The following is a 6,950-nucleotide window of genomic DNA, read 5'->3' as shown; positions in this document are numbered from 1 at the left end:
CAGGCTTATAAAGGCAAAAATTACAAAGGAGGGGGAGGACAGGTGGAATGAGGAAATTCAAAGGGGAAGAATCATACATTTTTTTTATCAGTACACCCCCAGGCACACCTAGGGCGTTGGGACATTCCACAGAGGTCATCCGGACCTTCTGTGGTATTTTGGGAACTCAAATCTCAAGAAAGTGGGATTTCCTGGGTGGGATTTCCTGGGAGCGGCAGAGGAAATCCCTAGGGCAAGGAATCAGTGTCCTTTGACAACCTTTTACTCTTCACTTTCATCTATTTGGTTTTCATCTACAGCACAGAGTTTTAGAAACAAGCATCTAATGAACCAAGATATGCAAAGTGAGTGCATCTGTTTTGGATGCTTCCATCCCGAAGGATGTTCTTAGGGGACTATTTTATCTTTCTTGTTTGGAGAGCAATATCGTTCTGTCCAACATCTGTTTAAACCAGAATTAAGACTTTTAGTTAGAGTTCAACAGTGAGAACAGAAAAGAAAATAGAGTAACCAATTTTCTCAGGAATTTTTCTAGCCACATGACAATTTTTGGTAATCCTTTTCTTTCTTGTATTTAAAATTCTAAATATGCCAGGAATAATATCAGGATCAGCAATCAAGCAGGCAATCTGTTACAAGGGACTGTCACTAGTTTATCATTTTTTTGAGGAGGTGTCAGGAGCTATTTTAGAGGAAGGCTTTCACACACATTTCGAATATTCCTTCAGGCACTCAGTCATGACGATCACATGTGATCACATGTCTCGCTTTCTCTCAACAGTCCTTCCATTTAACAGACTTCTTAAGCTTTTCTCTTTAATTGCTGTTAAAAGGAAGAACTGATCTGGTTTCAGCCTGCTGGTTTCTTTCCATCTTAGAGTTAAGTAAAACTTGTTGTATGAGCCACTGTGTAGTGTTCTCTAGAGAGAAAAAGAGCCATACATGAACTCTTACCAGAGCATAAATTATTTTCCACTTAAAGATTTTTTTTTTGTCACTGTTGTTTCTCTGTGTCCTGACTCCTGACAGCCCACTAACGATAAAGCTCATTTCTTTTTTAACAGCGAATAGCAGATGTAGTTAATGCAGTGACTTTAACTTACACTTAAAAGTACTTGACACAGTGACCTCAATTGACTACTAAAAGTGGGTCTGTTCCTGTATTCAGGTACATGTCCATAAAGTCAACAACACAATAGAAAATTTTCTCTGCATATTGATGGGTTTCTGAGCAGAGATTCACAGATGCTTTTTCTTTTGCAGTTCAACATAACCAAGGAGTCTTAAGAGCTTTTGTTTGTGATGTCTGAATTACCTGCAGTTACAATATTCATAATTAAACTCAGAAATTAAAAAAGGATAGAGCCAAACATTGTTTATGCCAATAATCTCAGATTTTGGGAGGCTAAGGCAGACGGATTTCCTAGAGTTTGAAGCTTGCCTAAATTACACAGTGAGTTCTAGACTAGACTGGGTTACAGAGTCAGACCCTGATCCCAAACACAGACAAACAATAACAACAAAAGAAACAGAACAGAAAGTTAAAAAATATGTGTTAACTCAACCAAAAAGGACATGAAAGCAAATGTTTAACATATATTTGAATATCTAGATATATGTATGAAAATAACTGTATTTAATGAGAAGCCAGAGATCCCTTTAGATGCTGGTGAATCTTTTAATTTGCTGATTAAAAGATGGCGGCTAACTGCAAATGCACAAGAGAGGTATTCCAGATCAACTAAGCCTGGTCCAGATAGAACTACCCTGATGAAGTGATAGCAAATGGCAAAACTACAAAACTTTGTGCTAAGTAAGATCTGTTGTGTAAGCTACTGTGCATGTCATTATTCTTTAAAGGGAAAAAGAAAGCCAATGGAGCATCATGGAAGACAGTATATCTTCTTCCTTGGTCGCTGGAACCCAGCTAAGAGCTGATATGGGAGGTAAGGCCAGCCAGCCTTGGGAAGAGCTGCTTCTTCCTTAGGGAATCCCATTCTTCTTTATCCTTAAGGGCTTCAACTGTCAGTGTGAGGCTAGGGAACATGACTGAGTGCCACCTGCTTTACAGATGCCTCAGTTTCTTCACAGGACCTTAAGAATGGTGTTGTATTTAAATACCCGTGTCTATGGCCTAGCCAAAGAAACATAACATTAGTTCCTCAAACCACCAACTTTGGGATGGTGAATTAAGGAACAAAACCTGATTATTTTTAGTAAACATAATTCCTCTTGGCTTCTAACTCTATTTACACACAGGTTTAAAAGAGTATTCAGCTCCAAATTTCAAAGTTTACTAATTCCAAAAGCCATGATAATCTTATGTCTTTATTAAATTTTAGGCTTTTGAAATGTATTAATATAAATCAGGCATGGTGAGTCATGCTTGTAATCCCAGCACTCAGGAGACTGAGGCAGAGTTTAAAATGTTTAAGTGAAGCTTCTCTTTTGTGTGTAGTTGGATGCTGCACCAGAGTCAGGCAAACAGTCATTTTCCTGAAATCAAGGCAAACAGGCATTTTCCTGAAAGGAAGCTTTGGCTGTTGTATAGAAATTTCTTTTGATGTCCTTCTATTGCTCATCTAGCAAGTGTTAATCGAACTTCTTGACCGTGACACTGGACCTTGTATTAAGAACTCCCTTTCAGCCTTCCTGTCTACTCTGTAGGCACAAAATTGGACAAAATTGTCTTTTCCCCCTAGGAGTTGATATTTTTTCTTAAAGCAATTTGTTGTTCTTTTTTTTTTTTAATTCAAAAGATTTTTTAAAAAGTTCCTGCTGTGCATGTCTGAGTTCTTTCACTGGGATAAATATACATCGGCTATTCTCATAGAAGAACTGACCTGCTGCTCTTTTTCTTCCCTCCCCCAAAGCAGTGTTGTATTAAACTGGTCCAGCACAGCCCTTAGCAGCTCTTTGTTTCTTCAGTTTGTTCTCTGATCTCTTGAGGCATGGATTACAAGCAGTATGTTGTTTGTATTTCTGCTTTTTGGCAAAAAAAAGGAGTTTAAAAACATGCCAATAGGGTATTTCCTGTACCCCCAATAATCAAAAGGTAGAAGAATGTGCTGCTCCCTAGAGACCAGCAAAACCATCCATCCATCACTAACTTTTGGCTTGGACTCTTCTTCAGCCATGAAACCAAAGAGTGTGCCTTTCTCATACATTTCTCATTGTAAACATCCCAGATGCTTCTCTAAGGTGGAAGGTAAGGTTTGCATTTGAAAGTACGTGTAAATATTGTTGTGTATAGGAGCCTCATGGCATGCTCACACTCTGACCACTTTGTGCCCACTAAGTTAATCTCACGAAATCGTATGACTTAGGCATTAGATCAAGGAAATTGGGGCAGAGTGATTTGCTGGACCAGAATATTTATTTTGGATTTGAGGTAGTTAGTGGCAGACTGGGGATGAAGACCCAAGCCTGTGTCATTCCATTGTCCAGCCTGATAATATTTGTACCATTTTTGTGGTAGCTCAGTGGTCAAGAATGCCAACTTTAGACAAAAACTGATTATGATCAGTTCTTTGTTTCTGCAGTTACTAAAAGTTACTCCCTTTTTCCATGTCTCAACTTCCTTTTAAAAGTAAATATGTTACTGTTTCCCCCTTTCTGGTGTCTTTTCAGGATTAAATGAGTAATTAATAATTGTACATCACCACACATTTACTACATACTTGTTAAATGTTAGTTTTTTTCTCTTATGGAGGTGTGTGATACATTTACATCAAAATGTCAAGACTCTAATTTTCTTTACAAGTAACTTAGTGATCTTATGTTTAGTTGCTACGTGATATCAGAAGGAAAAGAAAGTCAATTTGTGGGAGTCTGGGGTGGGTAGCAGTTGGAAATAGGGGGATGAAATAAAACCAGTGACAAATCCAGTTCAAGTGTTAGTCATGGATGCCCAGTGGTGTATTGAAGGACAGAAGCAGCAACTTTTGCCGCAGAACATTTGAAAGGTCTTTCAGGTGGCTGTGTGACTATGTTGATTGTTAACTTTGAATTATCAAGAAGGAAAAGAAGGTGTAAAAGATGGGAAATCAGACCATTTCACAGCAGTTGTGTGTGGCTCCCTGATCGCCCTCATGGATGGGGATTATAATGGAAGGATTGAAGGAAATGTGGATGTTCAGGGACTATGCTTTCCAGGTTGCCATGGGGACTGTAAGCATCTCAGGGATATATCAATAGTTCAATAATTGTTTTTCTTCTTTAGTGATTTAAAGTTTTTTATTATTTGTCACCCAGAGACATCTCATAGCACTTGGTATGTGGTTCCAATATTTTGAGTCTATCACATATTTATAAATATCTCATACCATTAAATACTTGCACCTCCATAAAATTGTTATAATTTTAACATCAAAATTGATTAATTTGTAGGAGGGTGAGATTTTTGCTTTAATGTACTTGCATGGATTAATAAGATGTAGGGTGAAGTGAAAATTTGATTATTCATATCAATGTCAAGAATAATGCTATTTGTTACATCTTTAGTTTGGTTTTTGAAAAGTTTATTTACATAGGATATAATGAACCTAAAATTATATTCACTAGAAAGATATCTCTGACAATTTAAAGTCATAATAAGAGTAATAATATTATCAAAATTGAATAATAATGTAAAGATTAATTGCAATTATATGCGCAAAAACAGGACTGTGTCTCCTTTGATGAAAGTTCCTTGTTTCAATAGGACCTGAGAAGTAGTTTATTTTATTGCATTTACTTTTGTTTGTATGTATACATGGAGTGTATCAGTGTGTATATGTGTATGAACGTGTGTGTGTGGGTATGTGCATTTTTGTGTACCACTCAGCTATTAGAAAAAATGACTATAAAATTCCTAGGTAAGTGGATGGAACTAGAAACTATCATCCTGAGTGCAGTAACCCAGTCACAAAAAACCACACATGGTATGCACTCACTGATAAGCAGATACTAGCCCCAGAAATCTCTGAATAACCAAGAAACAATTCACAGACCTTATGAAGCTCACAAAGAAGAAAGGCCAAAATGTGGATGACTCAGGCTTTTTTAGAAGGGAGAACAAAATACTCATGGAAGGAAATACAAGGTCAAATAGAGGAGCAGGGATTGAAGAAAAGATGATTCAGAGGCTGCCCCACCTTGGGATCCACCCCATATGCAGTCCCAAACCCAAGCACTATTGCTAATGCCTTGTGAAGGACTTGCTGGCAGAAAGTAGATATGGATGCCTCCTCAGGGGCTCTGCCAGAGTCATACAGATATAACTGAGCATGCTTGCAGCTAACCATCGGACTGAACACGGGGACCCCAGTGAAGATGCTAGAGAAAGGACTGAAGGAGCTGAAAGGAGTTACAACCTCATGGGAAGAACAATGTTATCAACCAGCCAAACCCTCCACATCTCTCATGGACTAAATCACCAACCATTGAGCACACATGGAGAGGTCATGGCTCCAGTTGCATATGTAGCAGAGGATAGCAGTGTCTGGCAACAATGTGAGAAGAGGCCTTTGGTTCAGTGAAGGCATGCTTTCCTAATGTAGGGGAATGCCAAGGCACTGAGGTGGAGAGGGTGATTGGGAGAGGGTACACCTTAGTGGAGACAAGTGGAGGGTGGAGGGGATGTGAGATTGGGGTAAGGGGATAACATTTGAAATGTAAATACGGAGAGTATCTAATTAAAAAAAAAAAAAGAAAAGAAAGGAGCTAAGTAGTAGCGGATGTCGAGTGTTTTGCTGTATTACTGTCTACCTTATTCTTTGAGACAGGAACCCACTGAGCTTGGAACTGTGCTGTTGGCCAGAAAACCCATATCACCCTTTTGTCTCCATTCTCCAGCATGCTGGGGGTACAGGTATGTGTGGCTATGTCTGGCCTTTTACATCAGTTTCGGGAATCCAAACTCAGCTTCCCAGCAAATGCTCTTACTCAGTAAGCCACCTCTCAGTTCTAAAGTGCTACACATGAAGACTGGTAACCCGTGAAAACCCAGAATGCAAAGCTCTAAGATCCATCTCAAAAGCTGGGTGCCTTGGGACACTGTCCCACAGTTCTTAGGAAAAAATGTCTAACTTGCTTTGAGGTGAAGGCCAATGTTTCAAATGACAAATAAAATGATCTTTTTATTCTGTTTATGAATAAAAGGTTTAGATTTGGCTGCTGTCTTTGAAATGGTGGTGAAGTCACAGTTATTATCCAAAGCCATATCTACCTTGCTCTCAGACCCTGACTGGTTCAGTGACATAAAAGATACAGTACAGGTCCTTCCCACCTGGCCAGACCCAGCCAAGCCCTTTATTCATCACAACCCTAAGAAACCAACATATCCATCTTATCTCTAGGGTAGTTTGGGAGTTCAAGTCTACTGTACTGCAAAATGTCTGTTAGGATGGCTGACATGTGCTAACAGGTACATAAATTGTGCTGTCAAGCTAATGGTCTATACCAGTGGTGATTAGGTAAAGGTCGTGCAACAGGTGTGAGTCTGTCATTGGAACAAGTAGTTTATGCTTTTTTTACATAGCACTGCATGTCAGAATGCACATTTTTCATTATGAGAATTGTAACAATGGAAGGGGTAGCTTTTTGATGAAGAGAGGTAGATTATGGACACATTTCTCCTCTGAGTTTCCAAGATACATATGATAAAGAGAGGATGAAGTCAATCAGCAAAGAAGGGCTTAGTCCCCTGTCCTGTTTCTATGCCTTTCATGTGGTTTTCTGTCTAATGGAAGAACTACAGAGTTCTGTGAACAATGTGGTAGTGAGCTATAAGCAAAGAACACTGGATAAATGCAGCATCTGTGAGAGTTTCTAGTTTATCCAGTATGGAGGGGTGAGTTCTTACTGTCCCCTCATCTCAGAAGCAATGGACGTTCTGGCTAAAGAACTGGGTCTATGGAAATCAAACCCACTGGGATTTCTATTATTTTATCCCATCTCTCTGGAATTGT

The sequence above is a fragment of the Micromys minutus genome, assembly GCF_963924665.1.
Source record: "Micromys minutus genome assembly, chromosome: 14".
In the NCBI taxonomy this organism is placed as follows: Eukaryota; Metazoa; Chordata; class Mammalia; order Rodentia; family Muridae; genus Micromys; species Micromys minutus.
This window is presented reverse-complemented; position numbering follows the sequence as displayed.